Here is a 15338-nt window from a genome sequence, read left to right as displayed (position 1 = left end):
ATGGTCATCATAGAGTAGGCAGCATCCTGTACCGCCATCTCAATAGTAACCCCGAGTCCATAAGAACAGTGAAGGGGCTCGGTAGATCCAGGATAAGACGGAAAGATTCTGACAGTATAGAGGTACTGGCTTTGGTTAATGTCTCGGAACTGCTCTTCGACAGTGTATTCGGGATACCAGCGGTAACCCGTCTCAATCATTACCCGGACTAGCATAGCCGTATGACCGGGCACATCAATGCACCTGGTCAGACGAACCACTTGATTTTGAGCATGAGTGGCCATCTGAAAGCACAGCCACAATACAAAGACATTAGAACTTCTAGGGAAAATCGGACAGCATAACATCTGTAAATGTCCAAGAATAGATTTGAGACATTCAAAACCAGATTGCAAAGCCACTCAACAATATCATATCAAGGTTCGGGTTCAACTGATAACATGCTAACATTGGTAGAAACTGAACTGAGTCTGGTAACCAACATTCCTATAAGTTACTACGGATTAGTAAAACGTGAACCTGATAGAGAGAAAAGAGCCTAGTCCTTAACTCATGTAGAATGAGGAGAGAATGACACAGATCAGAGGGCATAGGGTAAAGAAGTAAAAAGAGCCTTACGTCCCTCCCACAATCAATTCCCCTACATATAACTAAAGCATTTCTAGACTCGACATAGACCAGTTTGGCTTAGCGAACCTGTAGGCAGTCCGGCTCTGATGCCAACGCTGTCAGGACCCCGATTCCAAGTCACATAGACCCGGCCGGTAACATCTCATATCACTTTGCGGCCTCACGCGCAGTATCCCCACGGGTGTTGCCTTACCATGGCCCGGGACCGTTTGCGTATTTTGGCTCACGTATATGATAGTGTCGCTAGCATCCACATGACAGAGAACCCGGGCCGACATGGCTAGTCGTGAACCCAAAGCGGCGCTAACCCATGGAGACAGGCATACATGAATCACATCGAGCATGTCGGTCATCAACGTATGAATCGGGCTGTAGCACTGGGCTAACAGGACTCCGGTATCCCGGGCTGTAGCAGGCTAGGCAGGACTCCGAGTATCACCGCGTGACATTTCCCCGAAGGGACAGACATAGGAACGAAGTGAAACACATGCCGGCCAGTCAAGTGTCCAAAGCGGTAGTGCTGGGCTAACAGGACTCCCGTGAACCGGGCTGTAGCGGACTACTATCGCTTAGGAAGCACTAGACTACATTTCCCCATATGAGAGGCTGCCAAGGATAAACAACTAGATTGTCGGATCCCACTCATACCAAGCATTTCAAACATACACACAATATGCCCGATATGAGTACATACAACATGGCATCACAACAAAACTCTACAACTCAAGTACTTTATTTAAGAGGCTCCGAGGAGCCATACATAGCATATCCATACAGATAGGGGTCACATGACCCAACACACAAGTCATACAAACATACAACCACATGCGGAAGCAAACTAGTCTGAGTACAGACTCTAAAAAGAAAGAAAGCTTGATGAAGTCCTTCTATCTACAGTGGCCCTTCACAAGCCTTGGATCACCACCTGGGTGGCTAGTCACTCGTCAACATCGAGATCTATGAAGAACCCATCGGAGGGGTTGGTGTTATCGTTTGAAAACATTAATTAAGCAAACATGAGTACGGGGGTACTCAGCAAGTCTTACAACAGGAACCTATTATACATGCACATTCTCAAGAAGGTAGTGGAGTTATTGCAGCAAGCCAGCTTTGACTCTTGGCTAAGCTATCCTACGTGACACCACTTGAAAAGCATTTGTCGCACACGAGTCCACTAATCACCATCACAATACTCCACCGTGGATCCTCTCTCGTCAACCCACGAGAGGGCCATCCGCGGCACACCCACTTATCTTGAGGCTTTTAGTAGTATCCATTTACTTGTCTATGAACTGTATAGGTGACCAAGTAGTCCTTTACCGCGGACGCGGCTATTCGAATAGTTTCATACCCTGCAGGGGTGTACTTCTTCACACACGCTGTCACCACTTATCGCCGCTACACGACATGTACTCGGCAACCTTCAAGCGGAAGCCCAGCGAGGGTGTCGGCCACGACCTGACCAAACACACGAGTCCCTAGTCCAGGTTTATCGCCTATTCGGGTTCCATCCGCAGGGAGTCCGGCCGAGGTTTTCACTAACGGCCCCGAACGATGTGAGCAGGGTTCCCGAGACACCAAACGGGCGAATCGGTACACCGTGCCACGTGCCTACCACAACACAGCCCACCCCTAGGGTCAGCGCTGCGTGCGGCCCCCAGCATGCTACAAACACCAGAAACTACTTGCAATTCCTGGACAGAGGACAAGAGTGGTTAATAAGTCGAGAGGGTCAATTAAGGATCCCAATGTGTGGTAGTAGCTGAGTCTTAAATCACACACACAGCTCTCATTTCTTAAGGACGGTTCCAATGAAACAACCCACCATGTACTCCTACATGGCCTCTCATCGATATCTTTACCTAATCGCGTTCAACACTTTCACTCACAAACCCGACACAACCTTTCACTCCAGTTCATCATCCCGATGAGCCAGACCTGACACAACTCTAAGCATAGCAAGCATAGCATGGTAGGAATCACAAACATGGCTCAATCAACTCCTACACATACTAGTGGGTTTCATCTAGTTACTGTGGCAATGACAGGTCATGCAAAGGAAGTGGGTTCAACTATCGCAACACACAACAGTTTGAATCACGTTGTCCTAATGCAGTAAACAAGAGCGGAAGCGAGAACATGGGTTTGTATCGAAATGATCAATGGGTTGCTTGCCTGATGTAGTGGTGGTAGGATACTGCCCTTCAGACGGATATTCGGGGTTATCCTCGGAGGCAGAACCTATCACAAAAAACACACCGAACATAAACAACACATGACGATATGCAACAATATGATGCATGCTATGACATGGCAATATGAATGTGTGTTGACCTAATGCAAGCTAGGACAGAAATGAATGAACTCATTTGAATCAAAGATTCAAATGCTAGCTCATTTAACATAGCCAAATTAGTGCATTATCTTGTTTTGATTAAACAGAAAGGTTAACTTGCTCTGACATGCATGAAACCAGTACCAATGGATAGATTGAATTTTTCTGATCAAAATTCATATATAAAACTTTGCATTTGGAGTTACAGATTAATTTCTATGAATTTTTGAAGTTTGCAACAATTTCTGGAATTTCCTATATAAAAATAAATCCAGAAATTAGTTATTGCGTCAGCAGTGCGTCAGGGTGACGTCAGTGGTCAAAGGGGTCGTCCAGGTCAACCTGACCAGTGGGTCCCGCATGTCAGTGGTTAATTAAACTAGTTTAATTAGTTAGAACTAATCTGGATAATTAGCAGGGGGGCCCACCTGTCATAGGCACAGGGGAGTCAACCTGGGCCCACCCTGGTCAAAGTCAGGGTCAACCACGCCGGCATTTAGCCGCCGGCGAGCCATACGCGGCGGCGAGAGTGGTTTTGTGCAATCCGGCGACCAAAAGAGTCGCGGAGGGCATCTACGTGTAGCTGGGAGCAAGCCGTCTTGGTGGCGTTGGTTGAGCTCGGGGTGGCCGGAAACGGCGCCGGCGACGACCTTGGCGGTCGCCGGAGTTCGGGTGATGATGAACCCGAAGCTACGGGACACGGCGAGGCTCGTGGTGAGGTGCTACGGGTTCCTGCGAGTGCGGTGAGTGCGTTGGACATGGTGGTGTGGCCAGTGGGTGGCCGGAGTCACGTCGGCGACGAGCTCCGCGGCAGCGCGTGCGGGTGAGCTTCGTGCAGTCGCTACGGGGCTCGGAAGCGAGAAAGGAAAGGGGGGAGAGGTAGCTGGGCTCACAGCGATCTCGAGGAAGCAAACGGCGCGGTTGGGGACGAGCTGGTGCGGCGGTGACGTCGAATGGGATCTCCGGCGACGGCGGAGTCGGGCGAGGTCGATGCAGAGGCCTCGGGGCAAGCGAGCGCTCGGGGCTCGGCTAGCTCGAAGAAGAGGAGGGCGGCGGAGCTCCTGGACACGAGGGGACGGCGCAAGGATGACAGAGAGCGCGACTACTGCGACGGTGCGGCTGCGGTGGCGTCGGCCATGGCGTGGGAGAGCGAGGGAGAGAGGCCGGTGAGCGAGTGAGGTGTCCAGGGGGTTCGGGGCACGACGTGGAGCTCACCCAGGTGCTCGGTGGCGCGGGCGGCAAGCAGCTGACGCCATGGCGAGCTCGTGCTCCCCGGCGTCACCTCTGTGCCTGCGTGGCGACGGCGAAGCAGCTGGCTGGCGTGGGCCAGCACAGTGCTGGGCCGGCCAGCTGGGCTGTCTGGTGGGCTGCGGCCAGGTAAGTCCTTCTCCTCTCTTTTATTTCTCTTTTCTATTTATTCTGTAACTTTGTGGACTTTCTAAAAATACCTAGACAACTCCAAAAATCACCAAACTTCACCTGGCCCTTAGTTGGAATATTTCCAGCATGGAACATTTTAGTTTGGGATTATTCGAGCATTTGAAATATTTTATATAATTTAAATGCCCAAACTCAAATACTTATGATTTAATTCAAAAACCTTAGGATGACCTAGAAAATTGTGCACCACTTTTGGCAGAGGATCTGAACCAAGGCAAAAATGATGGACATTTTAGAAGGGCATTTCAGGTTCATTGAAAATATTTTTAGTAAACCCCAGTTGGATTCAGAGTGGTTCTGGGGGTTCTGTCTTCCCCATTTCAACTTTCTGATGAAAAGTAAACATGATGCAACACTCTAATGCATGGACTAACTAGGGTGTGACAACACGGGTGAAACTCCGGTGTATTATTCTCCTTCTTGTTTTACCTCTAGTTCTGGATGAGAGAGAGAGAGAGGCAACAACACACCACGCCCGGTCAGACCATACCTTCCTCACCCATGTACCGTGTCGACAGTGACACGGGATGCTCCGGCTTCTCCTCTGCCATCTCCTCTACCTTTTCCTACTTCTCCTCCTCCTCCCGCCATAATGGACTGATAAGAATCTTCATCCAGAGGAAGGTTTAGATCAAGCAAAACCATGGTGGAAGAAAGTGGAGAGAGAGCTCAGTGAACTAGAATGTGAGGGGGGCATCGACTTATGACATGCTGCGTCGCCTCCTTCAAAAGTTAACATGGTGTGTGGCTGGCTGGCTACACAAGGAAGGGGGAGGCAGCGCGAATATGGCTTATCCCAGCCGGTTGTTCGCGCAACGCCAATCGCCGTGGCCCACCCATCCAGGAATCTTGATTTTCATTTTTCCCACAGATATACAGCCCGAATACAGTCGCGTCGTATATGTCCGCTCAGTCGCTCAACTATGGCGGTACCTCCTAAGCCCCTCCCTACGCCATTACCTAGGAGCAGGAGGTGGTGCGTGGCTGGTTGGCTGCACAAGGAAGGGGGATGGGATGCCCTCCGTTCCGTTCCGTTGCAACGGAGTGGCACTACCAGAACAGGGGCTGGTGCCGACGGCCATATGTATGCTGACGGCCACAGTCGGCCTACACCTGAATATGCCTACAGCCGGACCTAGGCCAACGGGCTATCCCGAGCTATGCCGACGGCTTCCGTCGACACATACTTGTCGTCGACTTAGACCCATACTACGCCTACAGCCACCGTCGGCATATATAAGCCGTCGGCATAGTTGCGGGCCCGGCGGCCCGCTCGTGATGTGCGGCTAACGGCGTCCGATCTATGCCGACAGCCGAGACAGGCAGCCCTCGGCATAGATGCGCGTGCCACGTCATCGATCCTAGGCGCACCGACCACCACCTATGCCGACGGCTGCCGTCAGCATAGATGCCACATCATCGATCCGTGGCGCGTTGGCCATCTGCCCCTGGCCTCAGCTATGCCATCGGCATAGTTTATTTTGAATTTCATATAGAATTTTTTTTGTTCTTTTACGTATTATTATTTAATTAACTTATATGTAGCATGTGTTAATATAAGCATACATACCTTACATATCGATTCTATATGGTGGGGTGTGACCCCCCTCATGGACGGCGCCGCCGCTGGCGGCCGACACCTGGAGGGGGGAAACTGTTGGGTAACGTTGCAGAAAATTAAAATTTTTCCTACGGTTTCACCAAGATCCATCTATGAGTTCATCTAAGCAACGAGTCATGGGAGAGAGATTGCATCTACATACCACTTGTAGATCGCGAGCGGAAACGTTCAAGGGAACGGTGATGATGGAGTCGTACTCGCCGTGATTCAGATCACCGATGACCAAGTGCCGAACGGACAGCACCTCCGCGTTCAACACACGTACGGAACGGACGATGTCTCCTCCTTCTTGATCCAGCAAGGGGGAAGGAGAGGTTGAGGAAGAAGGCTCCAACAGAAGCACGACGGCGTGGTGGTGATGGAGTGACAGTTCTCCGGCAGGGCTTCGCCAAGCACACGCGGAGGAGGAGAGGTGTTGGGGAGGGGAGGGGCTGCGCCTTGGAAGTGTGTTGCAGCCCTCCCCTCACACCTCTATTTATAGGGGAAGGGGCAAGGGGGGCCGGCCCCTCTAGATGAGATCTAGAGGGGGGGGGGGGCGGCGGCCAGGGAGGGGGGGCTTGCCCCCCAAGCAAAGGGGGCGCCCCCCACTAGGGTTCCCCCCAACCCTAGGCGCATGGGCCCAAGGGGGGGCGCGCCCAGCCCTTCAGGGGCTGGTTCCCTGCCCCTTGTGGCCCATGAGGCCCTCCGAGAGGGGTGGCCCCTCCCGGTGGACCCCCGGAACCTCTCCGGTGGCCCCGGTACAATACCGATATGACCCCGAAACTTTCCGGTGTCCGTTTGACAACTTCCCATATATAAATCTTTACCTCCGGACCATTACGGAACTCCTCGTGACATCCGGGATCTCATCCGGGACTCCGAACAACATTTGGTAATCACATACAATTCTTCCTAATAACCCTAGCGTCACCGAACCTTAAGTGTGTAGACCCTACGGGTTCGGGAGACATGCAGACATGACCGAGACGACTCTCCGGTCAATAACCAACAGCGGGATCTGGATACCCATGTTGGCTCCCACATGCTCCTCGATGATGTCATTGGATGAACCACGATGTCGGGGATTCAATCAATCCCGTATACTATTCCCTTTGTCAGACGGTATGTTACTTGCCCGAGATTCGATCGTCGGTATCCCAATACCTCGTTCAATCTCGTTACCGGCAAGTCACTTTACTCGTACCGTAATGCATGATCCCGTGACCAGACACTTGGTCACTTTGAGCTCATTATGATGATGCACTACCGAGTGGGCCCAGTGATACCTCTCCGTCATACGGGGTGACAAATCCCAATCTCGATCTGTGTCAACCCAACAGACACTTTCGGAGATACCTGTAGTGCACCTTTATAGTCACCCAGTTACGTTGTGACGTTTGGTACACCCAAAGCACTCCTACGGTATCCGGGAGTTACACGATCTCATGGTCTAAGGAAGAGATACTTGACATTGGAAAAGCTGTAGCAAAACGAACTACACGATCTTGTGCTATGCTTAGGATCGGGTCTTGTCCATCACATCATTCTCCTAACGATGTGATCCCGTTATCAACGACATCCAATGTCCATAGTCAGGAAACCATGTCTATCTGTTGATCAACGAGCTAGTCAACTAGAGGCTCACTAGGGACATATTGTGGTCTATGTATTCACACGTGTATTACGATTTCCGGATAATGCAATTATAACATGAATAAAAGACAATTATCATGAACAAGGAAATATAATAATACTTTTATTATTGCCTCTAGGGCATATTTCCAACACCATGCGCCTAGGGTTGGGGCGGGGAACCCTAAAGGGGGCGCCCCCTTGGCTTGGGGGGCAAGCCTCCCCCCTTGGCCGCCGCCGCCGCCCCTCTAGATCCATCTGGAGGGGGCCGCCCCCCTCTCCCTTGCCCCTATAAATAGAGGGGAGGTGGGAGGGCTGCCGCACCCTTCCCCTGGCACAGCCCTCTCCCTCCCCAACTCCACCTCCTCCTCCGTAGTGCTTGGCGAAGCCCTGCCGGAGAACTACAAGCTCCACGGATCTATGACATTCAGATCCGTATGCACTTTGCAAATTTCTATGTCCCCATCTTGAACATTTTCACGAACGGAGTTGAAGCGACGCTTGATGTGCCTGGTCTTCTTGTGAAACCTGGGCTCCTTGGCAAGTGCAATAGCTCCAGTGTTGTCACAGAAGAGTTTGATCGGCTCCGACGCATTGGGTATGACTCCTAGGTCGGTGATGAACTCCTTCACCCAAATTGCTTCATGCGCTGCCTCCGAGGCTGCCATGTACTCCGCTTCACATGTAGATCCCGCCACGATGCTCTGCTTGCATCTGCACCAGCTTACTGCTCCACCATTCAACACATACACGTATCCGGTTTGTGACTTTGACTCATCCAGATCTGTGTCGAAGCTAGCGTCGACATAACCCTTTACGACGAGCTCTTCGTCACCTCCATAAACGAGAAACATGTCCTTTGTCCTTTTCAGGTACTTCAGGATATTCTTGACCGCTGTCCAGTGTTCCTTGCCGGGATTACTTTGGTACCTTCCTACCAAACTTACGGCAAGGTATACATCAGGTCTGGTACACAGCATGGCATACATAATAGATCCTATGGCTGAGGCATAGGGGATGACACTCATCTCTTCTTTACCTTTTGCCGTGGTCGGGCATTGAGCCGAGCTCAATTTCACACCTTGCAAAACAGGCAAGAACCCTTTCTTGGACCGATCCATTTTGAATTTCTTCAAAATCTTATCAAGGTATGTGCTTTGTGAAAGACCTATGAGGCGCCTCGATCTATCCCTATAGATTTTGATGCCTAATATGTAAGCAGCTTCTCCAAGGTCCTTCATTGAAAAACTCTTATTCAAGTAGGCCTTAATGCTGTCCAAAAGTTCTATATCATTTCCCATCAAAAGTATGTCATCTACATATAATATGAGAAACGCTACAGAGCTCCCACTCACTTTCTTGTAAACGCAGGCTTCTCCATAAGTCTGCATAAACCCAAATGCTTTGATCATCTCATCAAAGCGAATGTTCCAACTCCAAGATGCTTGCACCAGCCCATAAATGGATCGCTGGAGCTTGCATACCTTGTTAGCATTCTTAGGATTGACAAAACCTTCCGGCTGCATCATATACAGCTCTTCCTTAAGACAACCATTAAGGAATGCCGTTTTGACGTCCATCTGCCATATCTCATAATCATAGTATGCGGCAATTGCTAACATGATTCGGACGGACTTAAGCTTCGCTACGGGAGAGTAAGTCTCATCGTAGTCAATCCCTTGAACTTGCCGATAACCCTTAGCGACAAGTCGAGCTTTATAGATGGTGACATTACCATCCGCGTCCGTCTTCTTCTTAAAGATCCATTTATTTTCTATCGCTCGCCGATCATCGGGCAAGTCTGTCAAAGTCCATACTTAGTTTTCATACATGGATCCTATCTCGGATTGCATGGCTTCGAGCCATTTGTTGGAATCTGGGCCCGCCATCGCTTCTTCATAGTTCGAAGGTTCACCGTTGTCTAACAACATGATTTCCAGGACAGGGTTGCCGTACCACTCTGGTGCGGAACGTGTCCTAGTGGACCTACGAAGTTCAGTAGCAACTTGATCCGAAGTACCTTGATCATCATCATTAATTTCCTCTTCAGTTGGTGTAGGCATCACAGGAACATTTTCTTGAGCTGCACTACTATCCCGTTCAAGAGGTAGTACTTCATCGAGTTCTACTTTCCTCCCACTTACTCCTTTCGAGAGAAACTCCTTTTCCAGAAAGGATCCGTTCTTGGCAACAAAGATCTTGCCTTCGGATCTAAGGTAGAAGGTATACCCAATGGTTTCCTTAGGGTATCCTATGAAGACGCATTTTTCCGACTTGGGTTCGAGCTTTTCAGGTTGAAGTTTCTTAACATAAGCATCGCATCCCCAAACTTTTAGAAACGACAGCTTAGGTTTCTTCCCAAACCATAATTCATACGGTGTCGTCTAATGGATTTAGACGGTGCCCTATTTAAAGTGAATGTAGCTGTCTCTAGAGCGTATCCCCAAAATGATAGCGGTAAATCAGTAAGAGACATCATAGATCGCACCATATCCAATAGAGTGCGATTACGACGTTCGGACACACCGTTACGCTGAGGTGTTCCAGGCGGCGTGAGTTGTGAAACGATTCCACATTTCCTTAAGTGTGTACCAAATTCGTGACTTAAATATTCTCCTCCACGATCTGATCATAAGAATTTTATCTTTCGGTCACGTTGATTCTCTACTTCATTCTGAAATTCCTTGAACTTTTCAAAGGTCTTAGACTTGTGTTTCATTAAGTAGACATATCCATATCTACTCAAGTCATCAGTGAGAGTGAGAACATAACAATATCCTCCGCGAGCCGCAACGCTCATTGGACCGCACACATCGGTATGTATGATTTCCAATAAGTTGGTTGCTCGCTCCATTGTTCCGGAGAACGGAGTCTTGGTCATCTTGCCCATGAGGCATGGTTCGCATGTGTCAAATGATTCATAATCGAGAGACTCTAAAAGTCCATCAGCATGGAGCTTCTTCATGCGCTTGACACCAATGTGACCAAGGCGGCAGTGCCACAAGTATGTGCGACTATCGTTATCAACTTTACATCTTTTGGTATTCATACTATGAATATGTGTAACATTACGTTCGAGATTCATTAAGAATAAACCATTGACCATCGGAGCATGACCATAAAACATTTCTCTCATATAAATAGAACAATCATTATTCTCGGATTTAAATGAGTAGCCATCTCGTATTAAACAAGATCCTGATACAATGTTCATGCTCAAACTTGGCACTAAATAACAATTATTGAGGTTTAAAACTAATCCCGTAGGTAAATGTAGAGGTAGCGTGCCGACGGCGATCACATCGACCTTGGAACCATTCCCGACGCGCATCGTCACCTCGTCCTTCGCCAGTCTCCGTTTATTTCGCAGCTCCTGCTGTGAGTTACATATATGAGCAACGGCACCGGTATCAAATACCCAGGAGTTACTACGAGTACTGGTAAGGTACACATCAATTACATGTATATCAAATATACCTTTAGTGTTGCCGGCCTTCTTGTCTGCTAAGTATTTGGGGCAGTTCCGCTTCCAGCGACCCTTCCCTTTGCAATAAAAGCACTCAGTCTCAGGCTTGGGTCCATTCTTTGACTTCTTCCCGGCAACTGGCTTACCGGGCACGGCAACATCCTTGCTGTCCTTCTTGAAGTTCTTCTTACCCTTGCCCTTCTTGAACTTAGTGGTTTTATTGACCATCAACACTTGATGTTCCTTCTTGATTTCTACCTCTGCTGACTTCAGCATTGAAAATACTTCAGGAATAGTTTTCACCATACCCTGCATATTGTAGTTCATCACAAAGCTCTTGTAGCTCGGTGGGAGCGACTGAAGGATTCTGTCAATGACCGCCTCGTCCGGGAGGTTGATGTCCAGCTGGGACAGGCGGTTGTGCAACCCAGACATTTTGAGTATGTGCTCACTGACAGAACTATTTTCCTCCATCTTACAACTGTAGAACTTGTCGTTGACTTCATATCTCTCGACCCGGGCATGAGCCTGGAAAACTAGTTTCAGCTCCTCAAACATCTCATATGCTCCGTGTCGCTCAAAACGCTTTTGGAGCCCCGGTTCTAAGCTGTAAAGCATGCCGCACTGAACGAGGGAGTAATCATCAGCACGAGACTGCCAAGCGTTCATAACGTCTTGGTTCTCTGGGATGGGTGCATCACCTAGCGGTGCTTCTAGGACATATTGTTTCTTGGCAGCTATGAGGATAATCCTCAGGTTCCGGACCCAGTCCGAATAGTTGCTGCCATCATCTTTCAGCTTGGTTTTCTCTAGGAACGCGTTGAAGTTCATGGTGACATGAGCGTTGGCCATTTGATCTACAAGACATTTTGCAAAGATTTTAGACTATTGTTCATGATAATAAAGTTCATCTAATCAAATTATTTAATGAACTCCCACTCAGATTTGACATCCCTCTAGTCATCTAAGTGTTACATGATCCGAGTCGACTAGGCCGTGTCCGATCATCACGTGAGACGGACTAGTCATCGTCGGTGAACATCTCCATGTTGATCGTATCTTCCATACGACTCATGTTCGACCTTTCGGTCTCTTGTGTTTCGAGGCCATGTCTGTACATGCTAGGCTCGTCAAGTTAACCTAAGTGTATTGCCTGTGTAAAACTGTCTTACACCCGTTGTATGTGAACGTAAGGATCTATCACACCCGATCATCACGTGGTGCTTCGAAACGACGAACTTTAGCAACGGTGCACAGTTAGGGAGAACACTTTCTTGAAATTGTTATGAGGGATCATCTTATTTACAACCGTCATTCTAAGTAAACAAGATGCATAAACATAATAAACATCACATGCAATTATATATAGTAGTGACATGATATGGCCAATATCATATAGCTCCTTTGATCTCCATCTTCGGGGCTCCATGATCATCCTGTCACCAGCATGACACCATGATCTCCATCATCATGATCTCCATCATCGTGTCTTCATGAAGTTGTCACGCCATTGACTACTTCTACTTCTATGGCTAACGCGTTTAGCAATAAAGTAAAGTAATTTACATGGCGTTCTTCAATGACACGCAGGTCATACAAAAAATAAAGACAAATCCTATGGCTCCTGCCGGTTGTCATACTCATCGACATGCAAGTCGTGATTCCTATTACAAGAACATGATCTCATACATCACATATATCATTCATCATTCATCAAAACTTTGGCCATATCACATCACAAAATACTTGCTGCAAAAACAAGTTAGACGTCCTCTAATTGTTGTTGCAAGTTTTACGTGGCTGCAATAGGGTTCTAGCAAGAACGTTTTCTTACCTACGTGAAAGCCACAACGTGATTTGTCAACTTCTATTTACCCTTCATAAGGACCCTTTTCATCGAATCCGCTCCAACTAAAGTGGGAGAGACAGACACCCGCTAGCCACCTTATGCAACTAGTGCATGTCAGTCGGTGGAACCTCTCTCACGTAAGCGTACGTGTAAGGTCGGTCCGGGCCGCTTCATCCCACAATGCCGCTGAAGCAAGATAAGACTAGTAGCGGCAAGAAAGTTGACAACATCTACGCCCACAACAAATTGTGTTCTACTCGTGCAATAGAGAACTACGCATACACCTAGCTTATGATGCCACTGTTGGGGAACGTTGCAGAAAATTAAAAAATTTCCTACGGTTTCACCAAGATCCATCTATGAGTTCATCTAAGCAACAAGTCATGGGAGAGTGATTACATCTACATACCTCTTGTAGATCGCGTGCGGAAGCGTTCAATGGAACGGGGATGATGGAGTCGTACTCGCCGTGATCCAAATCACCGATGACCAAGTGCCGAACGGACAGCACCTCCGCGTTCAACACACGTACGGAACGGACGACGTCTTCTCCTTCTTGATCCAGCAAGGGGGAAGGAGAGGTTGAGGAAGAAGGCTCCAACAGCAGCACGACGGCGTGGTGGTGATGGAATGACAGTTCTCCGGCAGGGCTTCGCCAAGCACACGCGAAGGAGGAGAGGTGTTGGGGAGGGGAGGGGCTGCGCCTTGGAAGTCTGTTGCAGCCCTCCCCTCACCCCTCTATTTATAGGGGAAGGGGCAAGGGGGGCCGGCCACTCTAGATGAGATCTAGAGTGGGGGGGGGGCGGCCAGGGAGGGGGGGCTTGCCCCCCAAGCAAAGGGGCGCCCCCCACTAGGGTTCCCCCCAACCCTAGGCGCATGGGCCCAAGGGGGGGGCGCCTAGCCCTCCAGGTTCTGGTTCCCTGCCCCTTGTGGCCCATGAGGCCCCCCGAGAGGGGTGGCCCCTCCCGGTGGACCCCCAGAACCTCTCCGGTGGCCCCGGTACAATACCGATATGACCCCGAAACTTTCCGGTGTCCGTTTGACAACTTCCCATATATAAATCTTTACCTCCGGGCCATTCTGGAACTCCTCGTTACGTCCGGGATCTCATCCGGGACTCCGAACAACATTCAGTAATCACATACAAGTCTTCCTAATAACCCTAGCGTCGCCGAACCTTAAGTGTGTAGACCCTACGGGTTCGGGAGACATGCAGACATGACCGAGACGACTCTCCGGTCAATAACCAACAGCAGGATCTGGATACCCATGTTGGCTCCCACATGCTCCTCGATGATGTCATCGGATGAACCACGATGTCGAGGATTCAATCAATCCCGTATACTATTCCCTTTGTCAGACGGTATGTTACTTGCCCGAGATTCGATCGTCGGTATCCCAATACCTCGTTCAATCTCGTTACCGGCAAGTCACTTTACTCGTACCGTAATGCATGATCCCGTGACCAGACACTTTGTCACTTTGAGCTCATTATGATGATGCACTACCGAGTGGGCCCAGTGATACCTCTCCGTCATACGGGGTGACAAATCCCAATCTCGATCCGTGTCAACCCAACAGACACTTTCGGAGATACCTGTAGGTCACCTTTATAGTCACCCAGTTACGTTGTGACGTTTGGTACACCCAAAGCACTCCTATGGTATCTGGGAGTTACACGATCTCATGGTCTAAGGAAGAGATACTTGACATTGGAAAAGCTCTAGCAAAACGAACTACACGATCTTGTGCTATGCTTAGGATTGGGTCTTGTCCATCACATCATTCTTCTAATGATGTGATCCCGTTATCAACGACATCCAATGTCCATAGTCAGGAAACCATGACTATCTGTTGATCAACGAGCTAGTCAACTAGAGGCTTACTAGGGACATATTATGGTCTATGTATTCACACGTGTATTATGATTTCCGGATAATACAATTATAGCATGAATAAAAGACAATTATCATGAACAAGGAAATATAATAATAATCCTTTTATTATTGCCTCTAGGGCATATTTCCAACAGAAACAACCGCATCGGGTCTATACGGAGGGGACGTTGCTCCCAAGTGTTTATATGTGATGACCTACCAAAACCGGGTGGTGTGGTGGCATGTCTGAAGAGGTGACACGCGTCTCCGGGGTGTGGCTCCCCTCACGGACGGCACCGTTGGCGGCACCTGGAGGGGAAAACGGACGCATCGGGTCTACACGGAAGGGATGTAGCTATGGGTTTGGCCCAGATGTTGCTCCCAGGTGTCCCTATGGGCTGACCTAACACAATCAGGTGGAAAGGTCCAATGGTCAAAGCCCGTCCATGGGAAGTCAAAGGGCTAGATCTCGTGGTCAATCGCTCTAGGGTTAGGCGGGAAGGGGGCGT

This window comes from Triticum dicoccoides, chromosome 1A (assembly GCF_002162155.2).
Source record: "Triticum dicoccoides isolate Atlit2015 ecotype Zavitan chromosome 1A, WEW_v2.0, whole genome shotgun sequence".
In the NCBI taxonomy this organism is placed as follows: domain Eukaryota; kingdom Viridiplantae; phylum Streptophyta; class Magnoliopsida; order Poales; family Poaceae; genus Triticum; species Triticum dicoccoides.
Note: the sequence above shows the minus strand (reverse complement) of the source record.